The sequence below is a fragment of the Mesoplodon densirostris genome, chromosome 9 (assembly GCF_025265405.1).
Source record: "Mesoplodon densirostris isolate mMesDen1 chromosome 9, mMesDen1 primary haplotype, whole genome shotgun sequence".
Lineage (NCBI taxonomy): Eukaryota > Metazoa > Chordata > Mammalia > Artiodactyla > Ziphiidae > Mesoplodon > Mesoplodon densirostris.
Genome location: NC_082669.1, coordinates 6,677,228 through 6,690,546, shown reverse-complemented (window position 1 = coordinate 6,690,546; position 13,319 = coordinate 6,677,228). Strand labels below are relative to the sequence as shown.

The 13,319-nt window shown below is 53.1% G+C and overlaps 2 non-coding genes across 2 annotated transcripts; both read right to left on the bottom strand.

Moving 5' to 3' along the window:
- Positions 1-2,330: 2,330 nt before the first annotated feature.
- On the bottom strand, positions 2,331-2,449 carry LOC132496597 (5S ribosomal RNA). Its single transcript, XR_009533492.1, has one exon. It is a non-coding gene; the product is annotated as a 5S ribosomal RNA (ribosomal RNA).
- Positions 2,450-11,075: 8,626 nt separating this feature from the next.
- Positions 11,076-11,194, bottom strand: LOC132496601 (5S ribosomal RNA). Its single transcript, XR_009533496.1, has one exon. It is a non-coding gene; the product is annotated as a 5S ribosomal RNA (ribosomal RNA).
- Between the last annotated feature and the right edge of the window lie 2,125 nt (positions 11,195-13,319).

Sequence of the window (13,319 nt, the reverse complement as noted above, 5' to 3'; positions counted from 1 at the left end):
TAGAGTCTGTTATTCCCCTGACCTGGGCAGGGCGGCTCGTACTTCCAGCTTGAGGGGTCCCTCATTCTTTAAACCTCTCTTCATGCTCTCCCGGTTTATGCCTCCTACGGCCCTCTCTTTTGTAAGTAGGGGCAATCATCTTGCTCTGGCTCTTCCATGAGTCTTGGAGTTTTGAAGTTTGGGGCTCCTGCTGCCCTAGGTTGCTCCTTTGGCCTTCCATAAGGCCACTTGGCTCCTGGGAAGCTAACGTGTCTCTGGTGGGGACTCTCTGGGGATGGCACTGAGGCACCTGAGAAGCCAAGTTGTCTGCAGCAAGGAACCTGTGTTTGGGAAAGTCCTGAAGCTGGTTGTCTGACTGTACCTTTACTTTGGAGTTAAACTCACTAGCAACCTCCATGTTAAGGCATGGCTCACCTAGATGTTGGAAAACAGACATTCTAGGTAGTAGGAAACTTTTCCTGGCCCCTGGCACCTCTAAACTCCTCATAGGTACATTTGTGGTTTGGGATTTTGTCAACACTTTGGTTTCCAAGATAACACTAGACTGTGGTTGAAGAGCAGGAGACTCCTTGGCCTCCACAGCCTCCCTGGCCTCTTCACCTCTCAAAGATTGGGATCCTAAGTTCACCTCCATCACTGTTACCCTATGGCAGGGGTCTCCTGAGGCCTGACCACCACTCTCCTCTCTTGGCTCGTTCCTGACCATTGCTGAACTTGGACCTGGCTCTAGGCTGTCCCTCTTGACCCATTCCACAGTCTCACTCTTCCAGGTTCTGCCCACAAGGCTGAGCGTGAGGGACTGAGAAGGTGGCCTTCCCTGCTGTGCAGTCAGAGAAGCCTTTGAGGGCCCATGGTAGTCACCAGGTGGAATCGCTCCCAGGGCACTCTGGATTTCCTTACACACAGTGGAGGGGACAAGGAGAGGCCTCGTCAGGGCAGGAACGGACTCTTCTGTTCTCACCTTCTCTCCTGAATGAGCCTGAGGAGGTTTCTCCAGGAACTCAGCAAACGTGACTGTTGAGTGGGGCCCAGATACACAGGTGGCTGAAGGGGACGAGGCTAACCGCAGGATGGTGGAGGGTTGGAACTTTGTCGACTTCAAGAGATTGATGGGCTTGAGGACCTTGAGGGGTAGGGTCCGCCCGTGCTTTACCCAAAACCTTGTAATATGTGCTTCCAGCACCTCTCGAGTGTCTTGAACCAGGAAGGAAACCCTACAGGAGGTGTTCCTGCAGGGTTCCCAAGCCTTCAAGCAGTATCCTCCACAGGCTCCAGCAGGCACTGCTTTGCACATCTCACCAGGAGGGTCTTGACATGAGAGCTGATGAAAGTTGCCCTTGCCAGGAAGCCTCCCCAGGCAGCTCCGCAGAGGTGAAGCCAGGTTGTGAGTCCCCTCCAGTTCTTCCAGGCAATCTCTGCAAGCTTTCAAAGATCTCCTTTTCTTCCTACTCCTGCTCCTCCCCTTCAGCTCTACTTGATGCTTCCTGATGTTTCTAGGTTTCCTAGGTGGTGCTAAGAATGGATTACTCTGGAAGCAGGGGAGTAACATGAGGAAGAGCCCCAGTCCACACAGGAAGCCAAGGATGATATCAATCACCCAGGAAGTTGGGCTGGATCTCAGCCAGATAGCAACAGTGTTTTTCAAAGAAAAGAGATTCTCCGTCTTCTGAACTGCATTGCCGCCCTCAGGCAACAGAGCTCTGGGAGTTCACTTGATGGCAGAACCCCAGGCCTGCATCACAGAGCTGTGGCCTTGTCACAAAGGGCTTCTGAGTGTGGGGGAGGGGCACTAAGAGCAATAGGCTGAATCACTGCCCCTCTTTCCCATCCAGACCTTTATCCGGAGAGAGCTGCAGAGAGCCACACCGGCGGACAGGTGGCGGCGCCGGGGCTGGGCGCCGGTGGGGCCGGCCAGGTGCACGTGGAGGGGCTCGCGGGCCGCACGGACGGCCCCCGGGCCCGCGGCGGAGTCTGGGTCCGGGCCAGCCACCCCCGGAGCTTCAGGTGTGCCGCTGCCTTCCAGGGCCGCCTTCGGGCCGCATGCAGCGGCTCCTCTGGCGCGCTGTGGTGGTGGTTGGGGGGCGGTGCAACCCGCCCCCCGGGCCCGCGGCGGAGTCTGGGTCCGGGCCAGACACCCCCGGAGCTTCAGGTGTGCCGCTGCCTTCCAAGGCCGCCTTCGGGCCGCATGGAGCGGCCCCTCTGGCGCGCTGTGGTGGGGGGGGGGAGGGAGGAGGTGGGGCCTGCAGCGGTGCCCGGCGGGGGGCGGAGCTGGCGGCCCCCGCCGCGGGCGACTAAAGGAGAAGGCGGAGCCGCAGCAGCGGGAGGCCAAAAGCCTACAGCACCCGGTATTCCCAGGCGGTCTCCCAGCCAAGTACTAACCAGGCCCGACCCTGCTTAGCTTCCGAGATCAGACGAGATCGGGCGCGTTCAGGGTGGTATGGCCGTAGACGGGACGGGAACCGCGGGCTGCCTCTTGAGGCCCAGCTTCGCTTGTCCTTGCGCCTTACCGCCATCCCCGCGGCCAGCCCGGCCCGGCAGCGCCCCGCCGCCCGCCCAGGCAGGGCAACGGAGGCCTCGGGGACCGGGGCGTGGCGGAGGGGCCGTTTTCAACTTCTGGTACAGAAAAACAGAAAAAAACGGAGAGTACAATTAACCTCTTGAAATTGTCTTCTTGCACGGTTGCCCTCTTTAGAAGTTTTGGGTCCATTTTCGACCCCAGGATTGTTTTTCAGGGCAGGTGCCATTTACAGGCTGCAGTGAGTGTGAATATTTAGTGACCATGAGCACTGGGTTTAAAGCTGCTGTTGTGGGAAACGGCCACAAGGCGGCAGCATTTCTCCATTCCCTAATCTGGTTACTAGGGCAGCAGAGCCTTTCGGGGACCAATGGAATACAGAAGAAGGCATCACTGAAGTCTAATACAGAATACCGTGTCCTGGTGGATGGTAGAATGACCAGCAGGGTGTAGGAATTAGGAACTACCGGATGTATATCCTCGGTGGCTTCACTGACTGTCCCGACATCGTTTACCAGGTCCCCAGCAGCCCACGGGGCTCTCGTGGTCAGGGCAATCCCAGGATACGGAGCTCACCTGGGCAGGCCCCCCCTCCCCAGCAGCCCATGGCGCTCTCGTGGTCAGGCCCCTCCCAGGATACGGAGCTCCCCTGGGCAGGTACCCCGGCAGGGCTGGGCACACAGGTACCGTGCACGTAGCCCTCATTGCAGAGCAGCCCAGATCACCTGTCACTCAGAGCTGACACAGAGCACCTCAGAGCAGGACTTGAACGAACAAACAGCAGCTCCGACAGGTCTGTGACCCTGGGCATCACTCTGTGCGGCCTCCCTCTGCCTGGTCTTCCAGAGGCTTCCAGCGCAGCCGGGGCACCAGGCCTCTGTCTCCACCCATCACCGCTCCTCTCCCTGACTCCTGGGTTCCTCTCATTAGGAGAGGGTCTTCTTGAAGTTGTCTCCCACTCATGGGCCAGATAAAAGGATTAGAAAACAAGCCGGAGCTGCAGCCCCTTGTCTATCCAGACTCTCAGGAGCCCACACCTGTTCCTTGGACCTGGCCGGTTCAGCGAGGTCCATTTTCTGCAATGTGAGTCCCTGAGGGGTGAGGATGGGCTGACCTGGGCAGCCTGACCCTGCCGGCCAGCCCTCCCCAGGTGTGCCTGGGTTGAGGTCCATATAAACACTGCTCCAGGCAGCAAGAGCCCCTGCAGCTGTGCCTGACGCCATATTCTCTGCCCCGTCAGCAGTCTCGGGGCTGTGCTGGTGGGAGGGAGTGAGGGGCCACGGCTCTGTGGGTGGCCCGGTGTGAGTGGGGCTCTGCTGGACTTTCTGCAGGAGTTGCCGGGCTGCCACCTGCTAAAGAAGAGGATGTGTCACCCATACCTTCCGCTGGAATTTCTCCCCGGGCAGAGGTGAGGAAGGAAAAAAGCAGTGGGGGCCGGGACAGGAGGAGTATCTCAGGCAGGGAAATGGAAAGCTTCCAGAAGAGCGCCCGGGGCCAGGACCATCCTGGCTGGCCTGCAGGCACCAAGTCGGCCTGCGTGCTGTCGCTGCTGTGGCTCCACGGCCTTTCCTCTAGGCTTTCAAGCCCTCGTACATATTCAGGTGTTTTACCTGGGAAGGGTGGGAACAGTTCAGCAGCAGCTGGCCTGGGGCTCGGCTCACGTTTACTCACAGAGGCCTCGGCACGGTCCCCCAGCTTTGCAATAAGGACGCTCCTTGCGGGGGTGGGGGGCTGCTGGCTGCATGGGAGATGATGCCCCACCTCTGACCAATTTCAGAATTGTTTACCGCTGGAGCAAGTGCCCTGATAGGGTTTTCCTGTGTATAACTGGTGGGTTCTGGTTTTTTTTTTTTTTTCTTTTTTGGTTCAAGTTAGATTTTATTCCTCTTCTATGTATTTATAGATATAAGCATGGAAATAATTCATTCCTATAAATACATCTGTGTGAAGGGAAGAACTTTTTTTCCGTTTTATTTAAAAATTTTATTTATTTTTAAAAATTTTGAAATTTAAGTTTATTTTTTTATTCAGCAGGATTATTATTAGTTATCTATTTTATGCATATACATGTATACAGGACAATCCCAATCTCCCAACTCATCCCACCACCACCAACCCATGGCTTCCCCCCTCTTGGTGTCCATACGTTTGTTCTCTACCTCTGTGTCTCTATTTCTGCCCTGCAAACCGGGTCATCTGTACCATTTTTCTAGGTTCCCCATATATGCATGAATATACAATATTTGTTTTTCTCCTTCTGACTTACTTCACTCTGTATGACAGTCTCTAGATCCGTCGACGTCTCCACAGATGACCCAGTTTCGTTCCTTTTTATGGCTGAGTAATATTCCGTTTTATATATGGACCACATCATTATCCGTTCGAATGTCTGTGGGCATTTCGGTTGCTTCCATTACCTGGCTATTGTAAATAGTGCTGCAATGAACATTGTGGTGAATGTGTCTTTTTGATTTATGGTTTTCTCTGGGTATATGCCCAGAAGTGGGATTGCTGGATCCTATGGTAATTCTATTTTTAGTTTTTTAAGGAACCTCCATGCTGTTCTCCATAGTGACTGTATCAATTGACATTCCCACCAATAGTGGAAGTGGGTTCCTTTGGTCCACACTCTCCCCAGCATTTGTTGTTTGTAGATTTTCTGATGATGCCCATTCTAACAGGTGTGAGGTGATACCTCACTGTAGTTTTGATGTGCATTTCTCTAATGATGAGTGATGTTGAGCAGCTTTTCATATGCGTCTTGGCCATCTCTGTGTCTTCTTTGAAGAAACGTCTATTTAGATCTTCTGCCCATTTTTGTATTGGGTTGTTTGTTTTTTTCATATTAAGCTGCATGAGCTGTTATATATATTGGAGATTAAACCTTTGTCCATGGATTCGTTTGCAAATATTTTCTCCCATTCTGAGGGTTGCCTTTTTCCATTCCCATTTTTTAACAAAGAAAGAAAGAAAGAAAGAAAGAAAAAGCAGAACCCTAATGTGCAGAACAAATATGCAGAACAAAATATGCCTCTTGAAAGTGTCGTTTTGAAATATGGACGTCTTTTGAATTTTTTGGTCGATATATGACCCCAGGATTTGTTTTCAGGGCAGGTGTCATTTACAGGCCTGCAATGATTTTGAATATCCACTGACCATTAGCGCTGGGATTAAAGGTGCTGTTGTGTGAAACGGCCACAAGGGGGCAGCGGTTCTCCCTTACCAAATCTGGTTACTAGGGCAGCAGAGCCTCAATGGAAGTCGTGTTCTAGGTTGTAATTTAGAATGAAATGTGCCAGGAGAAGGCCCCTTAAGTTTGTCTCACTACTTCTTGTTCGTTTTTTTAATTTAATTTTTTTATTTTTTTATCACAGCATGTTTGATTACAATGTTTGGCTTGTTGCAGGTGTGCAAGATGTGGTTCTTTTACACATATACATATGTCTGTTCTTCCTGGGATCCTTTTGCCATGTACGTTAGGACAGAATGTTGAGTAGTCTTCTCTTGGTATTCTGTAGGTCTTTGGTGATTATATATTTCACCTGTGTTTGTATATGTCTGTTAACCCCAATCTCGTAATGTATCCACTCCTCACACCTTTCCGTTGGTGAACCATAAGTTTGTTTAATGAAGCTGGGATTGCCCTTCTCTGTGGAAATATCTTCACTGGTATCAATTTTTAGGTAACACCTATAAGTGATATCATACGATACGTGTCTTTCTCTTTCTGACTTACTACAAGTCACGTGATCACCTCTAGACTCATGTACGGTGCTGCAAATGGCATTGTGTCCTTTTCTTCCTTGGCTAATATTCTGTCTGTACATGTACCAGTTCTCCTTTGTCCACTCATCTGTTGATGGACTTTTTGGTTGCTTCCACGTCATGGCTATTGTAATGCTGCGGCAATGCACATTTGCCTGCCTGTGTCTTTCCAATTCTGTCTTCTTAGGTTATAGGCCCAGGAGTGGGCCTGCTGGATCATATGGTAGAGGAATGTTTACCTTGTAGAGGCACCTCCAGTCTGTTCTCATTAGTGGCTCTTCCCAGGTTACGTCCCGCTTAAAGTTGAGGGTATGCACTTCTCCACAACACCTTCAGCATTTTTTGTTTGTAGTTTTTTTGCTTATTATGTTTAATTCTTATGTTTATTCTGACTAGTGTGAGCCGATATACCACTTTGTGGCTGGATTTGCATGCGTCTCATAATCCCTTGAAATTGAGCTTTCTGGCATGTCCTTCTTTTCTTCAACTGTGAGTACAGCTTACCTCTTCAAATTGTTTTCGTGAAGTGTGTGTGACATTTAGAAATATTTTGGCCATTACCTCCCTCAAGACGTTTTGAGGGCAGGTTTCATTTACAGCCCACCAGTACTGCTGCATATGAAGTGACCCTTAGCACAGGTCTTAAAGTTGCTGTTGCAGGTAACGGCCAGAGGGCGGCAGCATTTCTGCTTTTCCCAACCTGGGAACTAGGCAAACAGACCATCCGGGCAGTGGTGTTCCTCGGTTATATATTAGAGTGGAATGTGCCCCCCAAAGCTGATGTCTCCTTACTTATGTTTGTTTTATAAATTGTATTTATATATTTTTTTATTGGAGTCATATTCCATTGTGTACATGGACCACTTCTTCTTTGTGCATTCCTCTGTTGATGGACATTTTCGTAGCTTCCAAGTGTTGGCTATGGTAAATATTGCTGGAGTGGAGGATTGCCAGCCTGTGTTTTTTTTTTTTTTTTTTAATGCGGTACGTGGGCCTCTCACTGCGGTGGACCCTCCCATTGCAGAGCACAGGCTCCGGACGCGCAGGCCCAGCAGCCCTAGCTCACGGGACAAGCCGCTCTGCGGCACGTGGGATCTTCCCGACCCGGGGCATGAACGCGTGTCCCCTGCATTGGCAGGTGGGCTCTCAACCACTGGGCCACCAGTGAAGCCCAGCCTGTGTTTTTTTGATTCTCATCCCCTCAGGCGATAGGCCCAGCAGTGGGTATGCTTGATTGAATGGTAGCTCAGTATTTACCTTTACAAGGCACCTCATTTTTGTTTTCACTACTGGCTCTTACCATGTCCCACTTTGGACCAAGGGTAGGCATTTCTCTAAAACCCCTTCAGCATTTACTTTTTGCAGAATTCTTGCTGATGGCCATTCTGACTGGTGTGAGTGGATAGGTTTTTGTAATTAGGATTTGCATATCTTTAATTATTCCTAATGTTCAGCAGTTTTCCATGCCGTTTTAAATTTCTTTTTTTGCCATTACACTATGCTTTTATTAGAAAAAATATATATATATATGTACTGGGGAACATTAAATATCTTGGATGTGCTAATGAGAAAATCATTTTCTCTACATGGACGGAATTTTTACTTGGAGACATGTTTTCCTACTAAAGGGAAGACTAAAGAAGGATTTTACTGTCGACCAGGCAAGACACCTCCCCAAAGATGACAATGCCTTGGACAGTGCTTATGGCGGGCTGGGGCACCTGGAATCCTTGGCCCATACTGGCAGGTACTAACTGGAAACACACTCTTCCTGGGGGGCAAGGATGGGAGGCACCTTAGGCCCAGCTGCTCATCGTCGAACCTTACACTGTTCAAACTCTGTTGGTGTCTGACTTCCCTTTCCCTGACAGAACAACTCTGGCCCTTGGAGGTGGCTTTATGACTGCAGGCTGTAGAACCCATCATTCTCCCTTGCTCTGGGTAGGAGGTAAGCCTATGGCAGCAGAAACCCCCACACACTGGGACTTGGCATTCCAGTCTGTGTTCATTTAACTTTGTGGCGTGAAGTCCATGGTGAATCGCTCTTGTTTCTTCTACGATCTGTCCAACAGCGGGCATGAGTGCCTGACCCTCAGCAGTCTCACTCTTCAAGGTTGATCTGCTTTGGACTGATCCGTGACTCCGGGCAGTGGCTGATATGGGCTTTTTTTTTTTCTTTGCAGAGCATCTCGACCATTGACTTTTTTATTGGGGAAAATCCACTTTAAAAATAGCCTCATCCTTTTTCTGAAGAGGCTCTCTGGAGGGCTACATTTCTTCTCTGGCATGAGCTGGAGACATCTGCTCCCAATAGAGTCTGTTATTCCCCTGACCTGGGCAGGGCGGCTCGTACTTCCAGCTTGAGGGGTCCCTCATTCTTTAAACCTCTCTTCATGCTCTCCCGGTTTATGCCTCCTACGGTCCTCTCTTTTGTAAGTAGGGGCAATCATCTTGCTCTGGCTCTTCCATGAGTCTTGGAGTTTTGAAGTTTGGGGCTCCTGCTGCCCTAGGTTGCTCCTTTGGCCTTCCATAAGGCCACTTGGCTCCTGGGAAGCTAACGTGTCTCTGGTGGGGACTCTCTGGGGATGGCACTGAGGCACCTGAGAAGCCAAGTTGTCTGCAGCAAGGAACCTGTGTTTGGGAAAGTCCTGAAGCTGGTTGTCTGACTGTACCTTTACTTTGGAGTTAAACTCACTAGCAACCTCCATGTTAAGGCATGACTCACCTAGATGTTGGAAAACAGACATTCTAGGTAGTAGGAAACTTTTCCTGGCCCCTGGCACCTCTAAACTCCTCATAGGTACATTTGTGGTTTGGGATTTTGTCAACACTTTGGTTTCCAAGATAACACTAGACTGTGGTTGAAGAGCAGGAGACTCCTTGGCCTCCACAGCCTCCCTGGCCTCTTCACCTCTCAAAGATTGGGATCGTAAGTTCACCTCCATCACTGTTACCCTATGGCAGGGGTCTCCTGAGGCCTGACCACCACTCTCCTCTCTTGGCTCCTTCCTGACCATTGCTGAACTTGGACCTGGCTCTAGGCTGTCCCTCTTGACCCATTCCACAGTCTCACTCTTCCAGGTTCTGCCCACAAGGCTGAGCGTGAGGGACTGAGAAGGTGGCCTTCCCTGCTGTGCAGTCAGAGAAGCCTTTGAGGGCCCATGGTAGTCACCAGGTGGAATCGCTCCCAGGGCACTCTGGATTTCCTTACACACAGTGGAGGGGACAAGGAGAGGCCTCTTCAGGGCAGGAACGGACTCTTCTGTTCTCACCTTCTCTCCTGAATGAGCCTGAGGAGGTTTCTCCAGGAACTCAGCAAACGTGACTGTTGAGTGGGACCCAGATACACAGGTGGCTGAAGGGGACGAGGCTAACCGCAGGATGGTGGAGGGTTGGAACTTTGTCGACTTCAAGAGATTGATGGGCTTGAGGACCTTGAGGGGTAGGGTCCGCCCGTGCTTTACCCAAAACCTTGTAATATGTGCTTCCAGCACCTCTCGAGTGTCTTGAACCAGGAAGGAAACCCTACAGGAGGTGTTCCTGCAGGGTTCCCAAGCCTTCAAGCAGTATCCTCCACAGGCTCCAGCAGGCACTGCTTTGCACATCTCACCAGGAGGGTCTTGACATGAGAGCTGATGAAAGTTGCCCTTGCCAGGAAGCCTCCCCAGGCAGCTCCGCAGAGGTGAAGCCAGGTTGTGAGTCCCCTCCAGTTCTTCCAGGCAATCTCTGCAAGCTTTCAAAGATCTCCTTTTCTTCCTACTCCTGCTCCTCCCCTTCAGCTCTACTTGATGCTTCCTGATGTTTCTAGGTTTCCTAGGTGGTGCTAAGAATGGATTACTCTGGAAGCAGGGGAGTAACATGAGGAAGAGCCCCAGTCCACACAGGAAGCCAAGGATGATATCAATCACCCAGGAAGTTGGGCTGGATCTCAGCCAGATAGCAACAGTGTTTTTCAAAGAAAAGAGATTCTCCGTCTTCTGAACTGCATTGCCGCCCTCAGGCAACAGAGCTCTGGGAGTTCACTTGATGGCAGAACCCCAGGCCTGCATCACAGAGCTGTGGCCTTGTCACAAAGGGCTTCTGAGTGTGGGGGAGGGGCACTAAGAGCAATAGGCTGAATCACTGCCCCTCCTTCCCATCCAGACCTTTATCCAGCTTTATCCGGAGAGAGCTGCAGAGAGCCACACCGGCGGACAGGTGGCGGCGCCGGGGCTGGGCGCCGGTGGGGCCGGCCAGGTGCAGGTGGAGGGGCTCGCGGGCCGCACGGACGGCCCCCGGGCCCGCGGCGGAGTCTGGGTCCGGGCCAGCCACCCCCGGAGCTTCAGGTGTGCCGCTGCCTTCCAGGGCCGCCTTCGGGCCGCATGCAGCGGCTCCTCTGGCGCGCTGTGGTGGTGGTGGGGGGGCGGTGCAACCCGCCCCCCGGGCCCGCGGCGGAGTCTGGGTCCGGGCCAGACACCCCCGGAGCTTCAGGTGTGCCGCTGCCTTCCAGGGCCGCCTTCGGGCCGCATGCAGCGGCTCCTCTGGCGCGCTGTGGTGGTGGTGGGGGGGCGGTGCAACCCGCCCCCCGGGCCCGCGGCGGAGTCTGGGTCCGGGCCAGACACCCCCGGAGCTTCAGGTGTGCCGCTGCCTTCCAAGGCCGCCTTCGGGCCGCATGGAGCGGCCCCTCTGGCGCGCTGTGGTGGGGTGGGGGCGGAGGAGGTGGGGCCTGCAGCGGTGCCCGGCGGGGGGCGGAGCTGGCGGCCCCCGCCGCGGGCGACTAAAGGAGAAGGCGGAGCCGCAGCAGCGGGAGGCCAAAAGCCTACGGCACCCGGTATTCCCAGGCGGTCTCCCATCCAAGTACTAACCAGGCCCGACCCTGCTTAGTTTCCGAGATCAGACGAGATCGGGCGCGTTCAGGGTGGTATGGCCGTAGACGGGGGCGGGGACCGCGGGCTGCCTCTTGAGGCCCAGCTTCGCTTGTCCTTGCGCCTTACCGCCATCCCCGCGGCCAGCCCGGCCCGGCAGCGCCCCGCCGCCCGCCCAGGCAGGGCAACGGAGGCCTCGGGGACCGGGGCGTGGCGGAGGGGCCGTTTTCAACTTCTGGTACAGAAAAACAGAAAAAAACGGAGAGTACAATTAACCTCTTGAAATTGTCTTCTTGCACGGTTGCCCTCTTTAGAAGTTTTGGGTCCATTTTCGACCCCAGGATTGTTTTTCAGGGCAGGTGCCATTTACAGGCTGCAGTGAGTGTGAATATTTAGTGACCATGAGCACTGGGTTTAAAGCTGCTGTTGTGGGAAACGGCCACAAGGCGGCAGCATTTCTCCATTCCCTAATCTGGTTACTAGGGCAGCAGAGCCTTTCGGGGACCAATGGAATACAGAAGAAGGCATCACTGAAGTCTAATACAGAATACCGTGTCCTGGTGGATGGTAGAATGACCAGCAGGGTGTAGGAATTAGGAACTACCGGATGTATATCCTCGGTGGCTTCACTGACTGTCCCGACATCGTTTACCAGGTCCCCAGCAGCCCACGGGGCTCTCGTGGTCAGGGCAATCCCAGGATACGGAGCTCACCTGGGCAGGCCCCCCCTCCCCAGCAGCCCATGGCGCTCTCGTGGTCAGGCCCCTCCCAGGATACGGAGCTCCCCTGGGCAGGTACCCCGGCAGGGCTGGGCACACAGGTACCGTGCACGTAGCCCTCATTGCAGAGCAGCCCAGATCACCTGTCACTCAGAGCTGACACAGAGCACCTCAGAGCAGGACTTGAACGAACAAACAGCAGCTCCGACAGGTCTGTGACCCTGGGCATCACTCTGTGCGGCCTCCCTCTGCCTGGTCTTCCAGAGGCTTCCAGCGCAGCCGGGGCACCAGGCCTCTGTCTCCACCCATCACCGCTCCTCTCCCTGACTCCTGGGTTCCTCTCATTAGGAGAGGGTCTTCTTGAAGTTGTCTCCCACTCATGGGCCAGATAAAAGGATTAGAAAACAAGCCGGAGCTGCAGCCCCTTGTCTATCCAGACTCTCAGGAGCCCACACCTGTTCCTTGGACCTGGCCGGTTCAGCGAGGTCCATTTTCTGCAATGTGAGTCCCTGAGGGGTGAGGATGGGCTGACCTGGGCAGCCTGACCCTGCCGGCCAGCCCTCCCCAGGTGTGCCTGGGTTGAGGTCCATATAAACACTGCTCCAGGCAGCAAGAGCCCCTGCAGCTGTGCCTGACGCCATATTCTCTGCCCCGTCAGCAGTCTCGGGGCTGTGCTGGTGGGAGGGAGTGAGGGGCCACGGCTCTGTGGGTGGCCCGGTGTGAGTGGGGCTCTGCTGGACTTTCTGCAGGAGTTGCCGGGCTGCCACCTGCTAAAGAAGAGGATGTGTCACCCATACCTTCCGCTGGAATTTCTCCCCGGGCAGAGGTGAGGAAGGAAAAAAGCAGTGGGGGCCGGGACAGGAGGAGTATCTCAGGCAGGGAAATGGAAAGCTTCCAGAAGAGCGCCCGGGGCCAGGACCATCCTGGCTGGCCTGCAGGCACCAAGTCGGCCTGCGTGCTGTCGCTGCTGTGGCTCCACGGCCTTTCCTCTAGGCTTTCAAGCCCTCGTACATATTCAGGTGTTTTACCTGGGAAGGGTGGGAACAGTTCAGCAGCAGCTGGCCTGGGGCTCGGCTCACGTTTACTCACAGAGGCCTCGGCACGGTCCCCCAGCTTTGCAATAAGGACGCTCCTTGCGGGGGTGGGGGGCTGCTGGCTGCATGGGAGATGATGCCCCACCTCTGACCAATTTCAGAATTGTTTACCGCTGGAGCAAGTGCCCTGATAGGGTTTTCCTGTGTATAACTGGTGGGTTCTGGTTTTTTTTTTTTTTTCTTTTTTGGTTCAAGTTAGATTTTATTCCTCTTCTATGTATTTATAGATATAAGCATGGAAATAATTCATTCCTATAAATACATCTGTGTGAAGGGAAGAACTTTTTTTCCGTTTTATTTAAAAATTTTATTTATTTTTAAAAATTTTGAAATTTAAGTTTATTTTTTTATTCAGCAGGATTATTATTAGTTATCTATTTTA